Consider the following 16039-nt stretch of genomic DNA (forward strand, 5'->3'; position numbering starts at 1 on the left):
AAAATATATTCTTGCTTGCAATACTTGTAATATTGTCCACGTTGAATATGTTTCCTTTAAAAATAATTCTTTATGAGTAGCATAAAAAATGAATACCTATCAAAAGTATCTAAGCAGATAACCAAAAATTCAGTATTGTTTTTATGAATGATATTATTATCAGTTTGCCTAATATCAGTTATGCCGCCTTCCAGTAATTACAGGGAGCTTACAAACAGGAGGAAGAGTGACTTTTTACACAGGTAGATGGTGACAGGGCAAGAGGAAATGGTTTTAAACTAAAAGAGGGGAAATTTAGATTAGATGTTAAGAGGCTCTTCTAGGCTGAATAAACCAAGGAACTTCAGCTGCTCCTCACACGTCTTGCTGTCAAGACCTGTCACCATCTTTGGACGCTCTCTAATAGTTTTATGTCCTCCTTACGCTGTAACACCCAAGCCCACACCCAGTGCTGGAGGTGAGGCAGCACAGCACAGAGCAGAGCGGACAACCCCTCCCTCCGCCCAGTGGCAGTACTGGGCCTGGCGCACCCCAGGGTACGGTTGGCCCTTTGGGCTGCCAGGGCACTCTGCTGGCTCATGTTCAACTTGCCGTCAGCCAGAGCAGCAAGATCCCTTTCCACAGGGCTGCTTTCCAGCCTCTCCTCCCACTATCCATACATATAGCCATGGCAGATGCTGCCCACCCTCTGTGAATCTGCATGGCTTTGAGCAGCAACCATGTGCTGTGTGCTAGCTTCAGATGGGCAGAATGGTATAAAACATAACTAATAAGAAAGAATACGTAGGATCTTCTCCACCACATGCCACATGCCACTTCCCAGTCACCTTCTAGCAGCACCAGATGCTTGAGCCATTTTCCATACAGAGCAGGCTCAGCAAATGAGCACAAGGAGCCTTTCACAGCTCCAGCTATGTTTGTTCATGCCTCTATACCTCTCTTCCTCTCTGACCAAAGCTTGTGCTCATGAGGAAGAGCTGGATCAATTAGTGCAGACCAGAATATTACCCATGCTGGGAAGTACTGAGATCTTCTTGGGCTATCCCATCCTTACACTGCCACTGTTATGGCAAAGGCAGGACTCCGTATTTTGTTATGGCAGTTTTGTGAGTGTTGCAGTGCAGCTCAGACTATGTCATCAAGCACTACAAGGGCAGGAAGATCAGGTTTTGTCTGCAACTGCTGATGAGACTAACCATGTTGCAAGTATGATTTCATCCAAATTGGTTCATTCTTCTCTAATGACGATTTATCATTTGTAATTTGAATTTCATGTCATGTTTATGCCATTTTCTTTTACTTTCTGGTTTAAATTAGCATGCGTTTTGTGTCAGTATTTATTTATGAAAAGAAATAAAATAAAAAGTATCAAATATTTCTTTAAATTTTATGGTAAAATAATTTCTAAGCAAGTAGAAAGACAAAAGTGAGTAAGATTAGTCACATCAAAATGAAAATTCATTGAAATTAAAATTTCAGTTTTACTGACAAAATGTGTCAATTGTCTTTCAGTACTCTAACACAGTACCTACTAACTGTATTTTTCTACTATTATTTTATCTTCATCTTATGGGAAAGTGGCACCAAAGTTCTTTAGTCTGAATTCTTCCAGTTTTGTACAAAACCTTCCACTATCTTTAGAAAAGTGTTTATTTGTTTTATTTTAGGTGTTTTTGATCGTATTCAAAATTAATCTTCGAACCGTCTCCCTTCTCTCAGCATTTGTAATGAAACTGTAAAGTTATTTTCTCTTTCTCATTCTATACCTTTCCCTGAAAATATAAAGCTGCCAATAAACCAAGATCCAGTACAGAATGTCTCAGTGCATTGTGCACTAACACCACTTGAAGATCCATTCTATATATGTTTGCCTATTTGTCTTATTTCTTCAGACAATTCTTCAATTTCACTTCCAGCTACCAAAATTTGAGATAAGTCACTATGCAACAAGTCTAGATGACTTAATCAAATTATGGATTCAGGCAAAATCTTCAGTAAAAATGAATTCACCTGGATTTACATGACTCTAAACAGCTGTCACAACAAGAGTGCATTCCAGTCTACAATATTCTTCTACTAAATATGAGTGTGCATGGTAAAGATAATGAAACTGAGATGTATCTTGAGCCCAGCAGAAATGAGTTACCCTGTAAAACTCCCCTTCTGCCTCTCCCTTGTTGTGTTTTTTATTCTGGTCTGTCACTCCTTCAGGTCCTCACTCATGCTTGTGCCAGCTGCAGGGCTGCTACTGGGACCCATAGGGAGCAGAGCTGGCCCTGAGCATCAGACACCTCCACAGCAGCCAACACTCGAACAGGTTCAGGTAGGTTGGTTAGCCTGAATGTTGTCCACTCTGAGGGTGAAAAGCAATTTTTGTGAATTCTCTATACGGAGCAGCAGAGTTAACATTTTGCCTGCTCCTGCCCAGCAGAGTTTGATCCAATTCCCTTACTTAGAGTGAATGTGCTGGGTCAGTTGCTTTCGGGATCAGGTCAGAGAACTAGTACTATACTCCTGTTTGTTATCCAGCATCAGGAATCTTCAGCTAAAATATGGTAGTACATTCCTACCTGTCTTTAACACTTACTTCTGAAGCAGTTAAATACTTAAAATTAAATGACAAATTTGTAAGAATTTGAATGTGCCACAGATGTATTGTATGTTAGGAAATGAGCTTTGCTTGGACTTTACAAAAGATACTTCTAATTTTTTAAAAGTCTTATGTTGTCTGTACTATTTGACATGTTTTACAGCTGTGAGGGATCTTTCATTGAAATGAAAATCTTTCGATCTTGGCCAAACAAATGCAAATTCCCATGGGATGGTATGAAGACTGGAGCATCCTGGTTACGTGCATCTGGTAACATAAGGATAATGTTATTCTCTTTGGGAATATATATATTTTTAGCTTTTATTCTTTGGAAAAAGATTTATTTTTACAGCTTTATTACTCCAAAGAATGATTCGTTTTCTTCCCTGACTATTTTTACCACATTTCACTGCCTTTACGTAAACCAAAATATTTAAAATGCCTTCCATTAACATCAGGAGTAGCAAATAAGAAGACTTTTTTTTTTTAATTAACTTAAATACAGGATGGTTGAAGTCAGATCATCTGAAAGAATCAACCACATCTAATATTTTTCAGTTTCAGCCTGCTTGTAAAACAGAAGGCTTTTATTCTTCTGCCCTTTAAGGCTAGTCCTCCAAGCAGCAGAAAGACCAGACAGTATTGTTTTAATGAAGATAAGATTGTATTTCTATTCGTTTAAATTTCTGCTACCCTGCCATTTAAATTAAGGAGTACCTGCTGACAAGGAACATTTCTCATATTTAAAAATATCTGAGTTAGATGATACCAAAGCAGATGAGCAACTCAGAGAGAAGAAGGACAGACTGAGCTTTTCTTTCACGGATTAGCAGAAATGGATCAACTTTTTTGTCTGACTCAACACTTCAAATAATGACTTGTAAGCAGGCCAACAAAACACTGACGATTGGCTCCATGAGTGAGCAAAGGTTTGTTTGTCTGTCTAGAAGAGCAAAGTTGCCGGCAGACAATGCAAGGTGTAGGCTGGGTGCCTGTGGAGGGAGCTGAGAGGGGTGGTTTCTTTCCCCCTTGCCCCTGACAGGCCAGCCTTGTTGTCCAAAACTCCAGCAAATGGATTAATGGAGAGCTGGGCCCTTTGCAGCAGGGCCAGTGAGCTGAGGCAGCCTGGGAGAGGGACAAGAGCCTTTGTGAGGGCCAGGGAAGAGACGCAGAGCACGGGAGCAGGAGGAGGCTGTAAGACCTGCCTTAAATTGTGGTAGCTGGCCTGTGTCACTTTGTCCTAGGACATGGAACACTGGCTGCGTAGCAGCAGTGTTTGTCACGAGGATGAGTTATCTTCATGTTTGTCAAGAGGTCTTCAGACTTTCTTTGTCATTGGAAGGTACTCACATAAATCAAATATTCTTTAATAGGTTAACTGGAGTTGACACAGATGATTATCTAGTGCATAGCAAAGTTAGACTTGGTTCAACAGAGGACTCTAAAAGTTATCATACAAACAATACAACTGCTGAGTGCAGTGGCTTTCTTCTAGCTCACCAGCAAATATGAAGATTGCAGATTCAGGAGTTACTTAGAAATTATGGTGAGCACACCAGAAATATTCCAACCTTTTGCTAGATCAAGCTATTTAATCATCTTCGTAAAATCAAGTCCTTTGTGGAGGTTTGAGAGCAAATCAATCACTTGGTGCTGCTGGAAGAGGTTGTGCAGTTTCAAACAAATCCAGAAATTGCTTGAACTGGTAAAAAAAAACAAAATAGATACTTAAGCTCCTCAGTTCCAGTTTTCTGAAACTCAGTTTTCTGTTTATACCTAGCTTTAATGTTGTAGGTGGGACATGACTTTGACCCATGTTCTTCCTGTGTTTTCAGAAGAACTATGGAGACCAGAAAGCAAGCATGTGAAACTGCAAAAGTACAGTCTTAATTACCATCAATCTCTTCTAAAGTGTCCATTCCAAGTCCTGAAACTTGTATTATTTTAGTCCATACAAACTAGGATTGTTCTGAGGACCTTTTTTGTTTCATTATCTTACGTGTCTCCATGCTAAGCTGAATGAGACACTTTATCAGCCTCCAAGCCTAATCCATCCGATAATTTTTGAACGGTTGGGTCTCTCTATTTTACTGGTCTAGCCTAATTTAGCATTAGCAGCAAACTTAGGTACATTACTACCTTCAAGGCTATTTATGTCCACAAAGAAACCGGCAATAAAATAATAATGAGATAGAATAAAAGCAATGAAATTCATTTACAGCTGAAGTGTACCTTGTATATTCTACAAAAAAAAGAAGTAAAATACAATATTTTATAAAGCTGCTCAAGTGGCACTTTGTGGTGGTTAATTTAAAAAGGCATGTGGTACATTTCAATCTTGTTTGTGGTACTCCTTACTCTTATTTTTTTCTCTCACGTGTCTGGAAAGCCATGTTTTCCTAACAGACTGTATAGCTTTTTTATGATGACATCTAAGAGGTCCAGTTAAAAAAAAAATAAAAAAGACTATATCCACCTCTTCACAGCATTTATTTTCCTTTGCCTGCATGGTAGACCTGAAAGGAAAAAGCAGTGGAAATTAGACAAGATGCAGAGAGAAAAGGTCAAAATGAAAGAGCATTCAGGGAGATAAATGTTATTAAAGATGAATATGTTTTCATCTTGAAGAATGGATCCCAAACTGAGCCATGTTTCTATGAAAAAGGAAACCTTCCAGGTAGGGGATGGGTATTCAGAGAAATAGCTGTAACACCTCACACCTGAAGTGACTGACCTCTTGTGTTATAAATGCCTTAGTCTCTGTACACTCTTTAGGAAAAAAAAAAAGTGTGTAGAAATATTCTTCCGTGAGAATAAATTTTATGCCTAAGCATCTTCTGTCAAAAGCAGCTTTTCACACAGTTTCTTTTAAAATAGATGTCATAAAACAAGCAAACAAGTTAAACTTGAATTTAACCATCTATCTTTTGACTTTTTTGATTCCTTTTTTTAAAATGTTTATGATGACTGAAAATGAACTCCTCAGCACACTGCTTCTTGCCCAGTACATCATTTTCCATAGTATCTCTGTGCCAGATGATATTTATGACTGCTCTCCCTCACTTTTCTGTCTGCCAGTGGAAGTGGGGATGCCCCCACAGCTGCACCCTTGCTACAGCTTTTCTTCACTTCTCCTCAGCTTGAGACATTGCAGGGGTGAGTGGCCTTACTTTGAAATCAACAGGCAAGATTGGCAAGACCTAATTCAGCTTTTTCTTCCTTTCTGTGTTGTGTTCTAATTTTTGTTGACTATGATGATGCTCTTAAGTACAGAAACAAGTGCCTTAATGAAGTACAGATAGACATTTTTCACTAAATCGGAAAGATAATTAAAGTATTCAAGCACAACTGTGATACATCTTTTTTCCCCTTCAGGAATTTGTAATGAGTGTTCATTAATAAATTACTGCCTAGTGGTACATGAACAGATGTGCCAGTGCGGACTGCTGTATCTGCATAGAATATAATCACATTCCACACAGATTTCAAAATCCACATTAGTACATCCCTGCTCAGATCTGAAGCTTTTTTTTTATGTTGGGTGTTTAGACTATGTTATTGTTTCTATTATTTTCCAAAAACTGTAGTCAAGTCCCCAGGCTTGTTGTTTTCTTGGCTTTCACAGTTTTAATTAAATGAAGTAACTACTGTAGCCCACCTATAGCTCTTTGTAATGGATCGTTTTCACCATACTCCACCTTGCATTTGGGGAGTGTCCTATGCTACAACCTTCCTAACTGTTTGTCTTTGCTCTTTCCTAAAATTAAGCTCATAAAAAATCCATGCTGTTGCCTCCACAGAATAATACAAAACTGTAAATGATTATTCAATTTGATTTTCTCCTCTCTCTGTTTGGTGGACAGAAGAGAGGATTTAAACTTTAATATGTTATGTAGTGAGATACAAAACAAACAAACAAAAACAAACAAGAAACCCCTCACTGAATTAGCTGTTTGAGTACAGAAGTAAAAATATATATACATTTCCAAGTTTCTGTGAGCGTGTGCTACAGCACTTCTTTCTAAGTGGAATCCTAAGGAATTAATATTAAAAATAGAAATCAGAAATATAAATCATTTGCCAATATGAAGTTGGGACCCAAATACCACTTTGCAATAGTGAACCATAGTTTTTATATCTTTTCTAAAACCCCAAATAATCTACAATTAAATGTTTTCCTAAGTATGACAGATATATTTTCACCGCCTGTAGAAATAAAGGAATATTTATATTAAATGAGTCTCATTCTGTTGTTGTTGTTTTATCCTACAATCCACAATATCCACAAATAAATTCTTTTTTTTTTGAAAAAAATCCAACAAGTGAGTGCATTCATTGTTTAAATTTATGTTTGTACATCTTTTCTACTAAATGATGCTAGTACTTGCTCTGAGTCCAATAGATAAAAAATTCAGATAAACTTACATTTTGAGGGTGATGTTCTGGGAAATTTAAAGGTCTTATTTACAAAGGTCCTTTTATTGCACAGAAACAGCATGAAAAGTAGTAAGGGACATAAATTTTGCAGGCATTGTTCTGCAAAAATTTATTCCTGATATTAGCACTGTATAATGCATTTTTCAGACTGCTAGCAAGATGGCAATTATCTACCTCTGTTTCTTAACTTCCCTTATCTCGTATACCTTAAAATTATCTGATATTCATATTTTAAATCAGCAATTGTTACTTCAAGATAGCCGCTAAACAGATGTGCAATAAACATTAACCTATGCAACAATTTTCTTCTGTACTCTCCAATTACTCAAATTATTCATATTGATTTTTTAAGTTATTCAGCTTGTTCTTACGTGTGGTAATTTGTTGAATCAATTTTGGTTTAATTTCCTATTAAAGCCACATAAATCTTCTATGTGCTTCTTTGCCTCAATGATATTGACTCCGTGCAAACAGTTCAGGGGCTTTAGACATTTTTCAATATTCATCAATTTAAATATAATCCATTTTTTTTCTTTGGATCTGTATTTCTGGGACATGAAATTGAGGAGAAAACCTATTTAAGATTCAGGATATTTCTTTCATTTCAAGTATTGATGGAACTGATTTAGGCACTTGAACAAATGAGAAAGCATGAAGTTCATTGTTCTCAGTATATTGGATGTCATGCTTCTGTTGTTCTTGCACTAAATTTAATCTCACTAGAAAAACAGTGAGAAAGCCATTTTTTGCATCCTTTTAACTTTACAGTGGAGTGCTGTTAATCTTTCATCTTGACGGATTACAAAAGGACTGGCTAAACTGTTTCAGTTCTCAAATACAGTCTATTACTTGATCCCTCAAATTTCAGGCTGTTTGATATCCCTCATAAATTCCACGTTCTTTTCCTTTGGTTGTATGTCTCTCCTCCATGGCAAGCTCTAGGAAGACAGAAGTAGCATCCTTTGTAGGCTGATAGAGTCATCAGAAATGCACAAACAGATTTGTTCATTTCCCCGTAGATCTCCATAATCTGTAAGTGCTGACGGAAGGCAAGGACGTATCTCCTTGTTATGTGCAAAGACAGGCTGTGGAAATTCCTGGAGTTTGACCACATCATCATGAGCATGGCATGTACAGTGTCATTAAACTATGAGAGCAGCCTGTGCTTCCTAAATCATTTTCTCTAAGAAGACCATGAGCTGGTTAGCAATCTTACTTGGGCGGCATCCATCCTACAATTCAAAACAGTGAGTGACTCCTAGTTCTTTCACTGAGCTTGAGCCTGACACCTACATACTTCAGTGCGTACAGTGAGAAAGCAGAACTGCATTCAGACAGATCAGGATTGATTCTGCTTCACTACAGCTCGCTGATTCTCTGAAACTTTCCTTTGATTTTTTGTAAGTTATTACTTATCCTCTGCAGCTTCCTTTGAAGATCATGGAATATCAGCAATAAAAAAATTGGTTGAGTATGAATTCTCAAGAAAAAAAATGATCTTTCAGAAAGTTGAGGTGCTACTCCTGACTTCACAGAGATGCAAAAATTTAATCGGTGATTTTGATGGCTCAGGGAAGATGTTCCTCTAATTATATCTGAATTTCCCTGAATTATATCTCAATAAAGGTGAAAACTGATTTAAAAGATATAAAGAATTCATAGTTATTAATAAAAAGATCATATGGAGCTCAGCTTTTGTGGGTTTTTTTTTTCTTCTTCTGAGCACTTAAAATCTTCTAAGCACTATGTAAACAACTGATACTCGTATACTTCATTTCCCTGAACTATGCCGCCTCCCCAAAGGATGTAGAAAGTCCTATCCATGTGAAGACAAGAATTTTTGAAAACTGAACACTTTTCTTATTATTTACATTTCAAAAACAAGGGACTTAATTTAAATAGCTAGTACTCCTAATTATTAAAGATTTTTTGAATTCCTTTTTAAATTCATGGAAAGTTTTTTTCTGCATGATATTGTGTTGAAGTGCTACAAGCTGAAGTTCGTGCTGTATGAAGGAGGTCTTTCAAACATTTGTTCTGTAGGTCTGAAAATTGAGCACATAAACCAACCTTTCTTTTTCTACCTTTTAAATGTGTGCAATCCCACATTGTTTGTAATGACAGGTTGCTTCCAGAACTTCCATATTGCTGTGATCCTTGATTCACAGAATGGTGGAGGTTGGTGGGAAGCTCAGGGTCCATACAGCCCTTCCCCTGCTCCACCAGGGACACTCAGAGCACGGTGACCAGGACCATATCCAGGAGGCTGTTGGAGATCCCCACAACCTCTCTGGGCGGCCTGTGCCAGTGCTCCATTACCCACACAGCACAGAAGTGCTTCCTGGTGCTCAAAGGAAACCTCCTGTGTCCATGTTTGTGCCCACAGTGTCTTGTCCTGGCCCGGCTGTTGCTGAACAGGGCCTGGCTCCATCCTCTTTGCACCTTCCCTTAAGGCACTGATAAACATTGATGAGGTTCCCCCCAAACCTTATTTGTTCCAGGCTGAACAACCCCATATCTCTCAGCCTCTCCTCACAGGAGACACACTCAGGTTCCTTCATCCAAAGATGATGATCTTTGTAGCCCTCTGTTGAAATCTTCCTCATATGTCCATGTGTCTCCTGTACTGGGGGGCCCAGAACTGAACACAGTACACAAAGCTGAATGGAGTGGATTCCCTCAGTGAATCCCAGTAGCAGTGTGAGGTGTGGCTTCCTTTTACAGAGTTCTGTTGATTCTTCCTCAATTTGTTGGATACATTCACGCAGCAATTTTACTCTTTAGATATATTTTTATCATTTGTCCCCTATAAGTAATGCTGTTTAGGTCTATAGCTCACCAGCTCTCTGCTAGAATCTTAAAGTTTGCAGAACATTAACTACTGTTCAGTCCTTCAGTACACAGGCAGTTTTAATCAAGATACTACACTTACATGTCTGGCAAATACTTGTGCCCCTATCAAACCCAGTGGGTGAATACAACCTAGTCCTAGCAGTTGGTTATTGTTCAGTGTAGTCCACTTTTCCTATATGTTCTGTAACGTCATCTACCAGCCAATGCCCATTGCTAGTTTTGCCTATTGTTTCTCAACTTCATTTACAACCTGTCTTATGTTCTCATCCTGAACTCGAGTAATCACAATTCTTTTTTTTTTTTTAATCCATTATTGGATTATTAAATCTATTTGCCATTCAGGCATGCAAAATTTTCTATTGTTTTGTTTTGTATTTGTGGTTGCATTGCACCTTCATTATGGAGTTTTTAATTTTTATCTCGCAAAGATTTTTCTTCCTATTTTGTCCTAACAAATCTCATTTTTATGTAACTGTCACTTTGAAAAAAATGTAAGATTTTTTTGCCTTTGTAGATTCTGCAATGGACATCAAGTGCAAGAATCCTATTATCATTGTGATGTCGTGCAGTCACATAAACTTGGTTTTGCATGCTGCTCAGGACCAACTGAGGTGTTGCTTTGCCTGATGATGTTCCCCATCTAACTCCTCTGCAAAGCAGTTGTTTGTTGTTTTCAGCCTCAGCTTCATAATCTGATAGGCCATCCATTCAAACTACATAGGAGTAATTGCAGTCTGCTGTTTCCCTTGTGTTTCCTGGCCTCCCAGTCTCTTTGCTGTCACTCAGGATGTCAGTCATCTATCAAGCTTATTGTCACGTCCTCTTTTCCACTCTACCTCTGGGCAGGCTTATCAAGACCTATGAGATGGACTGATGCCAGATTGTTGGCAGCAGTGTTGATAGCCTAGGTGCAGCTAAATAGGGGCTGTCAGTAGATGTTCTCACAGCACTACTTATTGTTGTCTGTTAAATTTAAACAAAACAAATGCTCTTTTGAGGGGACAAGGAACAGATAAATGAGAGGGTAAACAGTGTAGAAAAGGAGTAATTTTCTGTCAAATAGGTGCTGTGCTAACGCCCATGGACTACTTTGATCACATACTCTTAAGATGATTATTTTTAAGAGGCACATAATATGGGGACTGTCCTGGTTGCTTGTTCATTATGTTTCAGTAGTTTCACATGACTACTTCATGACTAAATTTATATTACCCTGTTTCATAACTAACCACATTTATAGAAAGCCCAAGGAGGACAAAATTTTTACAAACATTAGCACCTGTTTCCCCACAACAAGTCTGCAGCTGGTTAACAAAGTTTCAATTCTTAGCTGGATTGTCAACTCTGTCTATTTCAGAAAGGATGTCTTTTAATTCCTGGAGCTAAAGAATTAGTGCACTGTAAATTAGTCAATTGCTTTCATAACTCTTGGTATATGATGTTCAGAGTAAGAATATACCCAAGATGTCACGTGATAAATCTCTTACAAAATGTTAATACCTGTATACAAAAAAATTAGACTAGCCTTCTTGCTCTCTCTCTCTGTACATAAATGGATACATTGCCCACATACGCCATGTGGTATTGTTTGAATTAAAAATTAGTATCTGAATTTCATAAACTCTGATTTTGCCTACATATACCTGCTGATAGTCATAATTGATCACAGAAATAAAATGGCTGAAAATGAGACTAAATTAAATTCATTTTATGTTTGACAAAAAATAAGCATGAAATAATCTCTTCAATTCTATTATGTTTTAATATGATTTTTTTCCACATTAAAATAAACACGAATGAGAACCTAGTCTTCATGTCAGAGTCAGCTATATTTCTATGCCTGAACAACTGATTAATAATATTACCTGATTAACAGCATCCGACAAATATACAGCTGATAGATACAGATAGGTAGATGCCTAAATAAATAATAAGTAAAATACAATGTTTTATTTATTAAAAAATGACTATACTCAACATCCACTTTAAACTCTTATTTTTAACTGGAGGCATAACAAAAAAAAATCTTAATAAGCATTATTGACATTCTTTAACTTTGGAATAAGTGAATTATTTTGACATACGGATTTGCTTTCATTCTTTTTCAGTGTTATCTATATGGATATTATGCTGAAATAACCAGATCTTTTCAATTTTGTAAATTAAAAACAAAGCATTTGAGAGTAGAATTGCTTATTACAAAAAGTGAAGACCTGTAGGATAAAATGTAACATAAGAGTAAATTTCCAGATGAAATTTGAGACAAATTTGCCAAAGTTTTACCTCTCTGCCAAGTTTGCTAATCTAGAAAATTTCTCCAGAAAACTGAAAAAGAGAAATCAAATAAAATCAAACAAAAGACTAAGATAAAACTTGTAACATTAGTGGATATGTTGTCTTATCAACTGTTTTTGCATGGAGAAAAAAAATGTTGTGTTTCTTTCAGACTACATAAAATCTGTTATGTTGCAATACAAAGCAATTGTCCACTTTTCCATTTTGATTGTTAATATATTACAGCACTGACATTTACAAATAAATTGTTTAGTAATTCTGTGAAATAAGTGTGTTTTTCTTATGTTTTATATCATGCTTTGTACTGGATACAGGGATTTATGATTTCAACCCTTGTAAAAAGAAAAATCATGTCAAAAAACATTTTGTAGTTGAGACTGTAATGCCATAGTTACATTTCTCCACTTAATTTACAAATTCAGTGAAATTAAATAACTTGTTCATCAGCTTGTCCACCTAAATATCCACTCTGCATTTAAATGTTAATTTAATGTAATGTTACGGATAGCTGGAGTTATCTCAGTATGCTTTAGGGACTGCTTGTACTATTTTCTCAGTTGGAGTTACCTAGAATAATGTGCTGTAGAGCAGCATTTTTTGTTGCAGTAAGGGACTACTGCACGTGCAATGGCCACACAATCAAACACTAAACATAATGATAATGAACATCCATGGGTAAGGACAATGTACATTCAAAATGCTCCGACTAATCAGATGCCAAAGAGACATGACACAGTGGGAAATTAAGCACATAATGAAAATTCTATCTATCTAGTTCTCTGTGCAATAAATAAAAGAGGCAAATAGATTCCTGAACTTATTTGATGTATTTTGCAAGCAAATTATTGAAGTCTACATACAGCTATGTAGATTTTGTTGGGGGCGGAGGAATCAGAGTTTTTAATGCAACCAAAGTTTGAAGTTTAAATTAGTACTTCCGTTCCTTTTCAGTTTGTAAGATTTGACTCAGGAGAAAAAAATCAAATGCAAAAATATCCGAAACTGTCTATGACACAGAATTTCCACCATGATCTTGAGCACGTGTAAGAAAATTTAAAAATGTTTTATGGTTCTTTACTTGGTCTACGCAGGAGTTACATGAGAATATACGTAAATAAATATTATTTAAACATTTTAAAATCCATATATGAAGTAGATGTAAATAAGTGCCAAACTGAGAGGTTAGGCAAAATGTAGGGGTGGACATTAAAATCAGAGAAATTGCAAGACCAATTGTTCTCATTGCTTATAACACAGTTTCACAGCTTCAGGTTAAAAGAGCGGCGCTTTCCTTCTGCTCAGCTAAACATCAGCCACTGCAGACTGGCATGTATAAAGTAAATGTTACGGGTTAACACCTTGCCTTAACTACACTGAAGATTTTTAATGGATCTCTAGCCCAGTGAAGAAATAGCTAGCTAAAGGCAAAGTACCCAAATAGCACACAGTTAATAATAGCCTACAGTAAATTTACTCTGAGAAACTAAATGTATACTCCAACACAGTTACTTAATCAATGCCAGGGAAAGTAAACCACCTCTGACAAGTCAAACGCCCATGGGTATTTTCACCACACTCTGAAATGGAAGTAGAAGGCGGATAGGGTCTTATGCCCCATTGTCTGACACCTTTGCAATAAGTATTTTGGAGGGATTTCTCTGGGATTGGGCTGGAGTTGCAAAGAGCTGAGCCTGTGTTTCCCAGAGCTATTCTGGAGTTTTCTGTGCCTCCAAATGTCTCTGCTCACACTGAAGCCTATCCTGTTTGCTCCACTTCCTTTCTTTGTCATTCCTCAGAAAATGTCTTCTCCTTAAGTCAGACATCTCAGTAATTGCTGGTACCTGAAACACATCCAGCTCCACACATTGTGTGTCTAACATTACTAATTCCTAGGGAGGCCTGTAGCCTCAATGCTGAAGCCTCTGCAGAAGCCACCTGTTAAATATATTTATTATAAATATAATAGATATATAATATATAAATATTTATATAATATATATAATACAATAGATATATAATAATAATATATATTAGATATATTTCTTTCTCTCTATATATATATATATACCTGTAGTTGGCTTATTCCATTCACATTCTGCTGTAAGTTGCTATGCAAGACAAAAAAATGCATCTGTTACTTCTTGCTTAGAGGAAGTCAGGACACTGTATTTACCCAGAGGGAAAGCAAAGACCTAGCTCGCCATCTGTAATGAAAATCACATCCAAGGGGAGTTTAATTCTAATAAATGCAGTCATTAGCTGTTTTGATGATGTTTTGATGGGATCTGGTCACCTTGCAAATGGGAAAGTTCAGTAGGCTGCTTACCAGAGTAAATAAAAGTAACATTAGAATTTCCCAGAGAGTAGGATGGAATTTTTGAGAATATCTGTAACGCAACGATGAAGCAAGACTTCTTTTAAAGAGCTAGATTGAGCTGTCAGCCAAAATCTAACAGTCTAACAGCAAGGGATTTGACTGAAACAAATAACAGAAGAAAAAAGAAAAAAAAAAAGGTGTTCAAGAAATGATGAAATTCCATGAAATTCTGTTATTGCACAATGAGGCAAAAGGGCAAGATCTGGTAACACAACTGTGCTGCTGCATGATGTTGATCTTTTTCTTACTTCTTCAGCGTGTGCTGAGTCCATAATCACAGAATCATGGAATCACAGGAGACAAAGCATTTTCTCTATCTGTGTTTTCCCTTGGTTACAACTATAATCAGCCATTTTAAATCTGAAATATATTAGGATTTTTGGGGGTCTTCAGAAAGCCTTGCAAAAGTAAGACATGACATGTATTCAGTATATATTTCTCTGCATAATTCTAATGGCAGGAACAAAATCTTACAGCGAAAGAACCAGAGTGGAAGAATTTACATCATTTTAATCATGATTTAAATCAGTAAGCAGGAAATCTTGCTTTAATGAACATTATTATCTTGTTTTTCATGAGTAATTTTTGGTTTCTTTTACAAAGGAAAACTGATTCTCATTAGCTGGAAAAATTATCGTACAGATTGTTTACAGATAATATGGACTTCACAGTTAATATGAAAATTTATACTACTGAAAAGGATCTGTAATGTTTGTCAAAGCAACTCCACAATTTAACATGAATTTTACCTGCTTTTATATGTTCTACTTCTCTGCTTTCCTGATGAAGTACTTAACTTTTCTTTGCTTATGTCTATTTCTGTAGAAATTACAGAAACACTGTAAATGAGGTGGAATTTTTCTTTTTTCTTTTTTTTAAAAGAAGCATTAAGTGAATTAATTAATCATTGGAAAGACAATTTTAAACAATCTGTGCAGCATAACACAGGTACCTAATAGTTCATATTTTGAATTGATGTGATGAAAATAAATTATTAAGTATATTTAGGGAACTGAAACTGTCATTATTCCCACTCAGTTTTTTCAAACCAGCTTGCCTTATCTTTTTCTGCTTTCATCATATAGGTGAGGAAAGGAAAAAGATCCGCCTGCTTTTTAAATTCCCAGTAGCTTTCATAATTGTGGAACTAGTCTTAAGGCTGAACTGTATGAATAAATTAAAATGAGAAAAGTATTTTCTCAGCATCTTCAGAAGAAGCTATTTATAACCAGAAAGGTCTGGAAAGATATACATATTTTGTAACTCTCAGGTTAGAATCAGTGGAAAGGATACTTTTTGCCTTGTTTCTTGCTTGACTTTGTGACTAATTTAAGAAATAACTTTCTGATTTACCATTTTCTGATAAGACAGTCTATGTCAAATTCTACAAAGATTTGCATGAATCAGAAACCTGAATTATTCAACAGCATTGAGAGCTGTATTCCTGCTATTCTGAAAATGTTCTTACTAATGTTAGAGAAAATAGT

The 16039-nt window shown here is 36.5% G+C and overlaps 1 long non-coding RNA gene across 2 annotated transcripts; it reads right to left on the minus strand.

Annotated features, from left to right (window-relative positions):
* On the minus strand, positions 1446–15373 carry LOC110389401. 2 transcript variants are annotated; one of them, XR_002433198.1, is made up of 5 exons: positions 15302–15373; positions 14244–14283; positions 11746–11799; positions 5067–5106; positions 1446–4292 (listed from the first exon to the last, which is right to left on the minus strand). It is a non-coding gene; the product is annotated as an uncharacterized LOC110389401 (long non-coding RNA). The 2 variants fall into 2 exon arrangements; XR_002433197.1 differs by lacking the exon at positions 15302–15373 and having other exon boundaries at positions 14244–15210.

Source organism: Numida meleagris, chromosome Z (assembly GCF_002078875.1).
Source record: "Numida meleagris isolate 19003 breed g44 Domestic line chromosome Z, NumMel1.0, whole genome shotgun sequence".
Lineage (NCBI taxonomy): Eukaryota > Metazoa > Chordata > Aves > Galliformes > Numididae > Numida > Numida meleagris.